The sequence below is a fragment of the Miniopterus schreibersii genome, assembly GCF_964146895.1.
Source record: "Miniopterus schreibersii genome assembly, chromosome: 19".
Lineage (NCBI taxonomy): Eukaryota > Metazoa > Chordata > Mammalia > Chiroptera > Miniopteridae > Miniopterus > Miniopterus schreibersii.
This window is the reverse complement of record NC_138119.1, coordinates 17,421,905-17,434,996: the sequence shown is the minus strand read 5'-3', so window position 1 is coordinate 17,434,996 and position 13,092 is coordinate 17,421,905. Positions and strand designations below refer to the sequence as shown.

Here is a 13,092-nt window from a genome sequence, read left to right as displayed (position 1 = left end):
CCCCAGGCGGGCTGCTTGCACCCCCGAGCGCGCCGCAGCTGACAAGGGGAGCCGGTCATTTCTGTCTGTCCAGATGAGGCATCGGGGCCTTCACCCCACATCTTCCCACGCCCTTTCCACGAAGGGTGCTCTTTTAGGCAGCACCGGGCTGCTGTTCCCTGACTGAGGTCTCACTTGCCGGGAACTTCCCCGCGGGCTGCGAAAGGGCCCGGGACGGCGCCCTGCGCGGAGCCGCGCGTCCTGCAGGAGGCGGGTCCGGGACGGAGGGGGCACAGGCGCAACGGGGGGCGGGGTGGGGCGCGCGGGAGGGGGCACTGGCGGGAAGGCCCGAGGGCGCGGCCGGGCGTGTGCGCCCACGTCCAAGGGCACCGTGGCGGCTGGTGGGCCCGGGTGGGACGGGCGGCCCGGCCCAGGGAGCAGGGGAGCGAGCGCTGATTCAGGAAGTTACGGCTGTGACATCAGGGCAGGAGGGAGTTGCAGCGAAACCTCAAAAATGCAAGGCGTTGGCCGGCCGGCGGGCGGGGAAGACAGAGCGCGCCTTTCCCGGAGCAGGTAGGCGCGGGGCGCGGACCCGCTCCACCTGGGCCCGCGGACCGGCGGGGCTCGGGAAGGAGCCGGACCTGCCCCCACCCCGCCCCACCGACCCCCCGACCGGGCAGCACCGGGGATCCGTGGGCGACCGCGCCAACAGGAAGCCCTTCGGGGGACTGAAAGGTAAGTCCCGAGACTTTGTGGTGGTTGTCCGCGCGTGTGAATACTTTTTCAGCTGCCATCTGTTTGGAAAGGGACTTCCCAGCCGATGAGAGCAGCGCCCGGGCACATTTAAGGACTGTGTCAGGTCGCCTCCTGCGCCCTGACAGCGTCGGCTCTCCCGTTCCCTCCGTGGCGGGCCGGGGTCGGCCGCCCCGCAGCTGCGCCGGCTGAGCCCACGTGGGCTCCGGCGGTTGGGCAGGAGTTCTCCGGCCGCCGCGGGCAGCGGCTGCGTGGCAGCGGCTCGAAAGGGGCAGGGGGACACTCTGTTTGCCGCTGAAAAAGTTAAGGCCCGAGACCTTCCAAAAAGTTAGGTTTAGATGTTTCTGAATTATTCCAGGTGAAGCCAAATTTTCACCGGCTAAAAAAAAAAAAAAAGTGGCCCAAAGGAAAACACGGCCTGGAGTGCGGGGTGGAATGGGAGCCGGCTGCCTCTTCCCTGGGGCGCCGGGCTTTTGCTGGGACGCAGATCGCGGCCTCGCTTCTCTGACTCTCCATAAGGTCCCACTGCCCGCCCGCCACCCACCCCCCACCCCATCCCACCCCACCCCACCCATGAAGGCACAACGGAAGACACAGTAAGACCTGTTTCCCTAGTATTTTGAAGAGCTGCTCAGGAATGCATTATGTAATAATAGCGTTAGATAAACAGCAGAGGTTAGCTAGTGGGGAACCCCAGCCCCACTAACCGAAAGGGAAACCAAAGCAGACCAGCGTGGCCCAGACTTCGCTGTGCCGGCCACCTCCCGGGACTGCTCCCAGGTCTGCTGGACGAGGGAGGGGAGGGAAAGTCCACTTGAGCATCTCAGAAGCACCTTCCTGCCAGAGCTGCCGTTCCCTTGACTCCACCAAGGTTCATGGGAACCTGAAGCCAATTTTAAGGACCCTTCATTGGATAATAGGAGAGTCTTAAGTTATAAGACTTAAACGTGGCATTGCTGCGTCTTGCTCCTTGGGTTCAGCAAGGGTCTTCCTGGGAGGTTGGTGACTCCTCCCCCTTGCCCAGCGCTAGGCTGGAAAATCTGATCAAGTCCTTCATTTCCTCTGAAACTCTGGCTCCCCATCTTCAGCCCAGATATAACTTCAGGAAAGAAATGCATTGCCAAACAAATGTCTCTTCAGCCTCCACATGTGGTCACTGTTTAGCCTGCGGAATAAAAAGAGGAGGGCTTCTGCCCTTTTCCCTGAAGCCTAAACACAGGAGAAAAACGAACACTCAACAAGCTAGGAAACTGCTTTCGTCAAAGAGGGGGGCATATCCATCCCACCCGCTCATTCATTCAACGTGGACTGACTGCACCTTCTGTGTGCCGGGCAGCATGGCAAGACCTTGGAGTCCCAAGGTAACGAGACAGTTTCTGCTTTTGAGGACCCACAATCCGATAAATAAGACAGCTACCGAAACAAACTACAGTTCAGAATAATCCACATCATAAAGGCAGTGGCCCTGGGGCATTGAAACAGTCCCAAGGAGGGTGCGATAAGCTCCCCCTAGGAATTATCTGGGAAGTCTACACTGCAGAAGTGATGGAAGGGCAGGGTGTTGAGAATGACTGGGAGGTCCCAGGGAAGGGTGTCCAGGCAGAGGAAGGAGTATATGCAAAGTTCAAGGGCAGGTTGGGAGAAATGCAAGTAATGGGAATTCATTATATTCCTGTACTAAGAATGGTGAGCTCTCTCCTGTAGCAGTGGGAAGTCATTTTGGGTTTTTATGCAGGGAAAGGATATGGTCAGATTTGTATTTGGAGAGAACACTAATGATGTGAGTTGGAAGCTGGCTTGGGGAGATGGGATACAGAGATAAGGAGAACTTCAGCTAAGATAATGGCGGGGGAAACTGAGGAAAGAGAATGGATTTTAGTGGTGTTTTTAGGAAGGGGAGTCAGAGTACCTGGTGCCCAATTGAATGTGGTGACGGAGGAATGAATGGAAAAGAGGGAGCTTGTAAGGTGTTGAGCGGGGCTGGGGGGTGTATTGTGATACCTGTGGTGGAAGCCATATGAGCTACAGAAGTGGGCTTTAGGAAGTGGATTGTGTGGGGAGAAGGCAGTTAACACTCTAGACACATTGAAGTTGGATATTCTCAGGAGAGGTCCAGGTGGAGATAAATGGTTGGCAGTGAGTACTCAGGTCTGGAGCTCAGGGAGAGAAGGTGGCTGCTCCGATTCAACTATCCCAGATGTTGTGCATAAAAGCAGTGTTGAAGGCGGGTAAAGAAGCCTCGGTGAGCCCATGTTGAGGCTGAGAGTGATGGATTTGTCACTGTTGGCCTACAGACATTCTTTTCATGTCATAGGCTAACTTCCAAGTGACTCTCTCTAGACTCCCAGAGCTTTCCCTGGATGCCTTGCAGGGTGATACCCGAGATGTTGGAGAGAATCCTGGGTTAATGGCACACAGGTATACAGGTGTATTTAACCAAACGAGCCAATCCCCAGGATTCACGTCCCTGTGTGAGAAATGAATCCTCTAGTCCAACTGTAAGATCTGCCAGGACCTCTCCAACTCTAGTTACTGAACCTGTGTGGGAGGGTCCTGCCATCATTACAAGAGGATGATATTCTCAGACTAATTCTAAACCCCTATAGGGTAGTTCTTTAGGTCTGGCTGCCCCTGTCCAGGTCAAGATCTTATGTGACCTGGTGTGGAAGAAAAAAACCTTGAACTTGGAACTAGACAGACATGGGTTTAGTTCTTGCCTTGACCACTGATTAGCTGCCCTCGAACAAGTCTTTGAATCTCTCAGCTTCATTTTCCTTATATTTAAAACGGGGATCATCATTACTCACCAGGGCAATGGTTAAAATCGGAATCCAAATGAATGATAAAGTGCATTTACTGTGCTACATAAATTGTAAGGTTTTATAAAAATGTAAGGGTTTAATATGACTCATCTTGCCTCTTGAAGCTATCAAATGGGCTTCGTAGGTATAGGATTGAGGCAGCATCTTGGGCCCAGATGTGCAGCTTTTTAACTGTATGAAATACTTTTAGGCAGTAATTACATCTCCTGTCATATCAGTGTCACACATTTATTCTGGCCACTTATCTTTCCACTCCTTGCCTACAGTAGTCAGAGCCCAAAGAAGTGAATGCTTCACCAACGCTTATGCAGGCTGCGCCCTGCACAAGGGCTCCTGGGGGCTCATGGGGCTGAAAGCGGCCCCCAGGAGCCCTTGTGCTGCTCAGCCATGGACCACCCATGTGCAGCCGAGTCCACCCAGAGGGGCTGCTTTTTTTCTGATCCTCACTAGGGTGCCGGTTAAGCCAGCAGTGGCCCTAAGTCTGAGCGTCAGTTCATGCCCTGGGTGTCTCTGTGATTTTCCCTGTGTCCCAAGCAGGGAAGCCTGACATATTCCAACCCAGTGACGCTTGAAAGTTATGCCAACATCAAAACTTTCAAGTCAACAGACTTCTGATAGGGCTGACTGCTGATGCAAAAAAAAAAAGGAAGTAACCGTACACTCAGAGACTTCAAGTGGAAAAATACTTGAGTGAGGAGCCACCCCACCCCCTCGCCTCAGAGATGAGCGAATGAAGGTTCAGGGAGGCAGAGTGTGTGCCCAGGTCAACAGCTGGCTAAGGGAGAGCCCCAAATTCGAGCTCGGTCTCTCCGTTCAGGAACAGGGGACACTCTGAGGTTTCTGAGTGGACCTTCTGTGCCTCACACAGAGACACACACAGACACTGGAATGCTGGCAGGTAAAACAAGAGGACTGCCCTGGAAGCCAAATCTTCCCCCAAGTGGCTCCAGGGAAAACTGGGAGCAGATCTTAGAGGATTCCCAAAGACCCCTGGATAAGGGGAACAGCATTAGGTGCTTCATGAAGCGTGTCTGAAGACTGTATTGAGACCGGTGGACAGGTCAGCATTAAACCTCACGCACTGACACAGGCCTGACCATTCGGTGAGAAAGGCTCCAGGCAAATCGGAGCTCAGAGACTTGTCACAGACACAGTAGTAAGGGAGAGAGACGGGCAGACGGGCCTTTTCCCTCTCCGAGCAGCAAGAGGAAAATCTAGAGCACATTCTTGGAAGGACAGTGGCCAGGGCCACAGAGCACCCCCTCGGCTGAGCACCTCATCCGGGCTCCACCGGGCCGGGGACGTGAGCAGACCTTTGGTGGAAGATGGACATGGGTGGCTGAGTTTCAGAATGAACTTCACGAAAACACAGGATTCCTTCCTCAGGGCGGCTCCCAAGGGGCTGTGGCAGTGTCCAAACCCAATCCCAGCCTCTGGGAAGAAACTCGCTCCCACAGTTGTAAGCAAGCTGCTCTGTGGAGCTTGCTGCTGAGAAATGAAAAGAAAACCTCGCCATGGCTCTATTTCTTGGTCGAAACTGAAGGCTGTGCTCACAAGCCACTGCGGACTTGCCCTGCTTTTGACCGCCTGCAACTGCTTCCTGCTGGGAGGTTCCTCGATCGACTTCTATTCTCTACAGATTCAACCCTGATCTCAAGCCAGACAGGCCTAAGGATGGCCCATCGGCAATTTCTTTTCTCTCTCCAGGAGCGCCATAAAAGAAAATGGGCAGAAAAGAGGGAAAACTGTAATCCTGACGGGAGAGCCGCGTGTGACAGTGCTTTAAGTCCCCGCTCGGTCCTGAGACAAAAACTGGGTGGGCAGCTTTGGAGGTGGGTGTCGGGCTGGGGTTGGGGCAGGGACAGAGGAGGAAACTGAGAAGTCCATCAGCTGTAGCATTATGGGAACAGACTGGCACGCAGTAGACCTGTCACATCTTCACCTAAATGACACCTGGCCGTGGCCACCTTAAAAAAGAGGGTACTGCAGGATAAGTCAGGAGCCTGCCCTTCCCACCCCAACCTGAATGAGCTCCTGAGTCTGTGCCCTTCTGACCTGGGCTCCCCCAGGGGACAGAGTGCCAGCCTTCCAAAGCCCCTTTGAAGTCGATGTCCTGGTTGTAACCCCGAGACTCCAGACAGCCACTCATGCACAGTGGCCTGAACTCACCCAGGAACTAATGCTGGGGTCATAGCGACCTTCCCAAGGATAGGGACCAGGAGTAAACAAATTCCACCCAGTATCTTGGCCCCCAGGAATTTTAATGTGCAGGCTGGGCTCTCCGTAGGCATCTTTTGAATAGTGGTGCTAAGAATTTGAAGCACACAGAAATGACAACTATTACGGTCCCCCACCCACCTGGTTGCTTTCTGAGCCCATCACAGTTGTTTATTCAACCTTATGCTCGGGACAAGGGGTGAAGCTGAGAGGAGTGAGCACACGGCCCTTGAGGCCAGCCCTGCAGACCTGCCCCATCCATCAAGCCCTTTTCTTGTAAATGACTGATGGCTTCCAGCCTCCCTTCTGGCACTCTGCACTCTGCCTTCCCCACCTGACCTGAAACGGTCCCCCTGCCCAGGGCCCACAGCCTGCTGAGTAGCAGTAGCCTGGGTGGAAACCTCCAGGCTAAGTAGACGGGTGACCCATGCCACCCCATCAAGAAACCTCCACGGGGAACGGGGAGCAATTTTGCACACCCCAGCACCAAGACACGGCCTGCTCGGAGCTCCCCTGGATTCAAAACCAGAACTCAGGTCCTGCCCACGGATAGCTGGCCCAGATGCCTTGTGTCTGGCTTTTTCCTGGTTCAGGAAAAAGGCAAGTTGGGCCCAGGATGCTTGCCGAGGTCCAGCCACTGTGCTTTTCGCAGTTTTGAGAGGACATTGTTGACCCCTCTGAGGACAGAGCTGACTGCTGCCGTATGTTCAGTGGATGGACGGCAGAGACTTCCCCAGCAGCCACGGAAAGAATCTCTCACGTCCAGACAGACGCCCTGCGTGCCCCACCCTGTCTGGGACGGGAAGGAACACTGTCCTGGAGCATGTGCCACATGGGATGAAAGTCCGATGCTCCTTCCTCACTGACATTTTCCAGGAATAAGTGTTTAGTGCCTTAAAAATATTCCTTCAATAGGAACATTTAAACCACTGAGATGTGTGGTCATTCAACCTTTGCTTTTGGAATAAATGAATAAATTCACACTAAAAAAATAAACTATGACATTTTGTATTTCTTAAAAAATTAATAATGGAAACTGGACCATTCTTTTTCATTTACTATCTATTAGCTTTCAAGAAATTTTGCATTATCTCCTTCCACATTTTTTTTTTTATCCAGGTGGAACTCACATTCCGTAAAATTAACCATTTTAAAATGAATAATTCAGCGGCGATTCTTACATTCACGATGTTGTGATCTAGTTCCAAACACTTATATCTCCCCAAAATAAATCCTGGTTCCCACTAAGCAGTTACCACCTATTGGTCCCTCTTCCAAGCCCCTGGCAACCACCAATCGCATGTGTCTCTATGGATTTATCTGTTCTGTTGTGCCATATAGTGGACCCATAGAATGTATGATCTTTTGTGTCTGGTTTCTTTCATTTAGCATATTTTCAAGGTTCATCCATGGTCTTGCACCTATTGGTGCTTCGTGCTTTTTCATGACTGAGTAATATTCCATTGCCTGTATATAGCACAATTTGTTTATCTGCTCATCTGTGGATACATATCTTGGCTGTTTCCACCTCTTGGCTCTTGTGAATATGTGTGTTCAAGGATTTGTTTGAATACCTATTTTCAGTTGCTTTGGGCACATACCTAAGAGTGGAATTGCTGGGTCATATGGTAATTCTTAGTTTAACTTTTTGAGGAACCACCAGACTATTTTCCCTTCTACCTTTCTTATCAACATACTTAAAAATTCACTTTCCTTTCTTGAAGATAATATGCATATTAAGTGGCATACTTTTCTATGCCTGGTCCCTTATTTGTTGTCTTTAATCTTACACATTAGTGAGAGAGATTGCCTCTTGTTGTCCTAGAGATAGAGTTATTTGGATGCTTGACAGGAAAATATTGACTGAGTAGGAAGCAACAGGTAACAACAGCAACATTTATGGAGAATTGTATGTATGTGCCGGGCACTGCAGTAACCACTTCACCGTCTTCCTCTCATTTAACCCTCATGACAGCTCAACTCTTGTCCCTATTTTACAGATGAGGAAACTGAGGTCTCTACCAAGAGCTAAGTGCTTTTCCCTTGCTCCAATATTATTTTATTTATAAACCTTTGTGGCCTTTGGTAAGATCTGACTCTCCCCCAGTGGCCCTTTGGTGCCACTGCTTCCTTGTGTTCCCAGTGCACAGTATGTGGTACATAGTAGCTGCTCATTAAACACGGGTTCATAAATATATGTGCTTCTGCAGATGCAGCTTCCAGCCCCTGTCACACTGGCACGTGACTCCAATTCCTGGGACCTCGGTTTCAACTCATAGACTCTCAAAACAGATGTGGCCCGGGCATCAGGAAAAGGAAATGCTCAGACAGCTAGGGAATGGAGGGCCAGCTGGCCCACCTAAACGGGTAACACCAGTGGGGTGGGAATATAGGGAGGATCTGCTGTGAAACTGGAAAGCTGTGGAGGAAATAAAACCCTTCACTGGTCACATCAACCTTGTGGGCTTCCAATTTGCCACCTGCGATAGAGGTTTGCCCCTCTTGGGAAAATGTCTCATTTGGTTTCTAGCGACCTGTGCTAAATATTAGCAACATTGCTACATGGGGAGGGGAGGGGAGGGAGAGGGGGAGAGAAAGAGAGAGAGAGAGGTCCCTTTGAACCAAAGCCAACTGGAACCAGTTTTGGTTGGCCTTGTGACCCCAGATTTAAAATCAGGATTATCACCAAATTTAAGAACATACGAAGAGATAAAATGTGTTTCCAGGCAGGGTAAGGAGAGGCTAACTACTCCGTATCCACTCAGGTTTTCTTACATAATTGCTTTCATGGCCAAACTTATAAAACATCCCGCCCATAAGGACCTCAAGCCCAGCACATCATTAGTGGCCCCCAGCTCTGCCCCTGGGCCCCGGTAAGGAGCTGAGGAGAGAAAGTTCCCGGCTGCTCGAGGAGTTCCTTGGGTTAGAGCTGCTGGCTGGAGCGAGCTGTTTGAGTGTCGCTGTGGTAACAATTGGGAGTTTGGAAACCTCCGATCTGGCTGGAGCCTGGGAGCCCTTGATTGGGCTCATTGTGGGAGCCAGCTCTGCTCTCTTGAGCAACCTGGAACCCTGTCATCCCCCTCCCCCTGCACTGAATCACTTGTCCTCCCTGCAGGGCCGGCTCAGCTCACACCCTCCCTGAAGCCCGCCCAGATTCCCTATTGCAGTTGACAGCTGCCTCCTCGCTGCTCCCATAGCCATCTGTTTGCATGTCCCTTGGGATGCTTCACTAGCCGTGCTTTCCCCGCCTTTTCCTGTGCTCACCCATCCGCTGCCCCCCCCAAAAAACCAAATTCCTTGAGTTCACAGTCTGTATATTTAGTTCACTTAGGAGTCCCGGCCCAGGGAGTGGGCAGGCGCGGCGGGACCTGGAAAGCCTCAGACAAGAGGGAAGGTCCTCAGTCCTCATGCACACAGTGGGCGCTCAGCACCTGCACCCTGAACTGTCTGCAGCTGGACTGCGGACAGTGGACGTGGCAGTTCTTGGCCCCTTCGGCCTCTATTGTGTCAACAACCCAGGCTCAGGAAAGGAAAATGCCAGCAGAGTGTTCCTCCCTCAGGGAGAACCACGGGGAGAGCCTTTTGCAGTAACTGAGGCAGCGAGATGCCGAGTGCTCTAGGCAGTCAGCTCTGCAAGCAGAAATTACCAAGTGAAATCAGCTCCCCGGTGCAGAAATGTCAGGAGCACAGCCAGTCAGGGGCTTTCCAACAACTCAAGGTAGCCTCACTTTCAACTGGTGTCCTACCTATAAATGTTCTGCAGGGCACCCCGTGAGCCAGAGGCCCCTTCCCATTTGAGGCCAGTGATCTTGGGACGTCAGGTCTCGCTTCCATCCCCCCTGTCCTTGGCACTGACAACCTCACCAGAGAGTCCAAAGTAGCCCATCCCTGAGAGAGGCCGCAGGGTGCACCTGTACTCTGGGACGCCCAAGCCCCTCTGGCACCTGAGCCCAGGCAGTGAGTTCTCCAGATACTGAAATTCCAGTGGGTGGGTGGTTTTCCCTTGGTGGTGTCCATCTGACCACAGTGCTGGGTGTGCACCCAGAAACCCGTGTGGTATTTGGGGGAAGAATTGACACATGATCTTAACTAGCTGTGAGACGTTGGCTATTTCAGTTCAGTGAGCCTCAGTCTCCTCCTCTATAAAAACGTTCATTCATTAATTCAGCAAATATTTTCCAAGAGCAGAACATGTCTCAGATGGTGGGGATGTCGTGATGGGAATAGATCCTGTAAGACGATTAAATAAACAAGGATCCTAAAGCAGGTTGGGGGCTGTTGTCATGGGACAGTGAGGGGCACAGGGTGGGGGCTCTCACCTCAATGACGTCATGGCAGGTTTCCCAAAGGGAAGAGTATATTAGCTGAGACTTATATGAAAGAAAGAGGCGAGGGGTCGGGGTGGTAGTTGGGATGGGAGTATTAGGGGTACCAGATAAAGAAGCTTGTGTGGGGCCCCAAACTAGAGAAGACCACAGATCCCAGGGATCCTGAGAAATGGGAGGCCTGGGATCTGCAGAGCTGACTGGTAGCCCGTTTGCTAATTTTCCTGTTGCCTTTTAGGAATTAGTGTAGTAAGAGCATCCCACTGGGGAACCAGGAGACTAGAGTCCCACCTGCCCTCAGGGCACCAGCCAGCTCTGCTGTTTGTAAACAAATACTGAGCACACTTCTGCTCTTTAGTGTGTCCATCTGTGAAGCTGGGCAAAAATCCCCTCCCCTGCTCACATGACGGTGGACCCAACAAAGTGTTGGCAGAAGCCTTTAAAAAATTAAGAAGAGTTACAAGTCCAGAGTCTCTGACAGAACTTTGCCACTCAAATAAACAGCGCCAGCCTGTTCTGTGTCAGCTTGAAGACTGGAAAGCGATTACTCCAGAGTGTTCTCTCCCTCCCCCCATCCCAAGGGAGCAGGAGATAAATAGCAGTTTCTTTCTGATTGGTTTGGTGATATTTCATTTCAGTTCATAATCAGATTTTGCCTAAGAGAGAAAGTATGCTATTAATAAAAGGATTTTTTTTTATTGTAATACTTGTGATTACTGAGCTCAGGGATGGGGGCTTAACCCTGCACAGTCCTCAGCTCTGGCCAAGGCATACTTTGACGGACAAGAGAGACCAGGAGAGAGTGTGGCATCTGAAACACTGACCCTGCTCTGTCCACTGCTCACCAACTTCCAGGGCCTCCCTGGGGCCCATCACAGCAGACCTATGCTCTTCCTTCCCAGCCCTCTGTGTCTCACAGGCCTCGCCTGTGCCACCTCAGTCCTGCTCTTCCTTGGAGGGTTCCTGCCCTGCCACCCCAGTCCCACACTCTGCATGTGCCTACCTCTGCTCTTGGCATCCCTTCCTATCCAGTGCACCCCAACTTCCCTTCCCTCCAAATGTGCCACCCTCCACCTGATGACATTCTGCACAGGGTCCAGCACAACCTCTGTCTCCTCCATGCCCTCCCCCTTAAAACCCAAGCCAACATTGATCCCTCTCCTTCCTCATGCTGTGTGCACTTTGGATTTTCTGATATTCACTTTAGCTTCCAATTGCTATTATTATTTTTGGAAATTAAGCTTGGAAGGGCATTTTTAGTTTGTAAAGAACTCTCATGATGCTATTATCTGGCTTTCGCGACAACACTGGATGGCCATGAAGTCAGTGGGCTTATCATCTTCGCATCTTAGAGATGAGGAAGTGGGGTCCGGGGTTCAGGGACCTGAACTGTCACCTGGCAGGAGTGTTCTAAGCTTCATTAAGAAACGACCCTCGGACAGGAACCAGCACCCACACCTCTTTGTTCTTCCTCTGCACCATGCTGGTCACATAGTAGATACTAGATACATAACTAGCACTTCTTGAAATAAAAATCCATGTGCAACTTCAGGAAAAATAATTTGAATGGGACATTTTATTGGCCCATGAGCTTTCCAGAAAGTCTTCCATAAAGCGTGGAGGTCTCCAGGCAAGGATGGAAGAGAGATGGTGGATGGGCAAGGGGAGAGGTGAGGGGTTGAAGCCGAGGAAAGGGTGTGTGTTGTGTATGCATGGGTGTTTGTGTGTGTACACATTAGTATTTGTGCACCACCCTCTGCAATCCACAGCTTAAGCAATTTCTTCTATCCATTCTCCCAAATCGCTTATTTGCACAGTACAGGTAGAGAGGAAGGTGTTTGGGGGCGAGGGCAGACAAACTGAGGGGGTCAGGGATGGGGTGAAGCCAGCGGCCGTTCCAGAATTTCTCTGTAACAGGAGCTTGGCAAGTAACACTTTATTAGCACATTGGCACCTACAGCTCACCTGAGGAGACTGAGAAAAGGCCATGTATATCAAAGAAAGAGGGTGCTGCTGGCCTGAGCGGGTGCTTGGTCATTACTTTAGGGCACTCCCATAGTTGCTCTGTATTTAGCAACAATTATTTATCAAAACTATAAAAAAATCTGCATTTGCTATTAGGGATGCGTTCGACATTAGGGATGCAGATTGAAACTGGAGCAGACAGGAGGTGAAGGCTCATCCCCCAGCCACATCAGTTCCTCTCCCTCCTCTGCACAGCCTGCCTCTGGGACAGAGCCTGCTGGGCAGGGCTGGGAGTTGGGGAGCAAGCCAGCCCCAGTGAGTTTGAATGCCACCCCCCCCAGTGCATCTGTGCATCACTGAGCCATGACTGGAATGGGGCTATTTCTGCCCCCTCCCTCTATGGTTTGGCCTTTACATTTTAAGCCTTAATTTTACAGCAAGGTAGCTCTAGGCTTTTAATTGTCCTGAACGTCTGTTAACATTCAATGAAGGGAGGAAATGGGAAGGAAAATAAAGCCGTATCTGTATTGCTATTGAGTTGCATAATTGTATATTTTTGCCACCCCATTAGTTTTCAAGTATTCCAGCCTACCAACCTCTCCCGGGCCACCACCGAGAAAAATAAATCAGCCACTCGGTTATTGCTGCAAAGTTTGCAGGACTCCAAGTTCCCTTCTGAAATATTAAAGGGAATTATGCAACTTCCAATTGAAGGCCTATTTTTTAATTACCACCCGGGTGGGAGACCCGAAGTCACACAAGTGCTTGGTTGTCTTCTTGCTTTTTCAAAAAACACTCTTTCCCTCCGAGAGGATATGACGTTTGAAGGCTTCGCCGTCAGTGACTGAGCCTCCTGAGTATTTGCGGAATAGAGAAGGCACCGCCCCTCCCCACCGCCTCACTCAAAGATGACCTCAGAGCCTCGGCTCACCGTCTCCAAAAATAAAACTTTACCTAGGGGCCTACCACACCCACAAACACTGGCTCCAAACTCTTACCAAATAGGTCTGAGAAGTAAAAATGAGAGCTGT

The 13,092-nt window shown here is 51.3% G+C and overlaps 1 protein-coding gene across 2 annotated transcripts in view; it reads left to right on the top strand.

Annotated features, from left to right (window-relative positions):
* Positions 1-361: 361 nt before the first annotated feature.
* The window catches only part of KIAA0040, a 28,883-nt gene continuing 16,152 nt past the window's right edge, over positions 362-13,092 (top strand). The window contains exon 1 of one of the 2 annotated variants that reach the window (XM_081122287.1): positions 362-714. The gene's annotated coding sequence lies outside the window, so the exon portion shown is untranslated. The remainder of the gene's footprint in view (positions 715-13,092) is intronic. The other variant, XM_081122288.1, reaches the window with a different exon arrangement.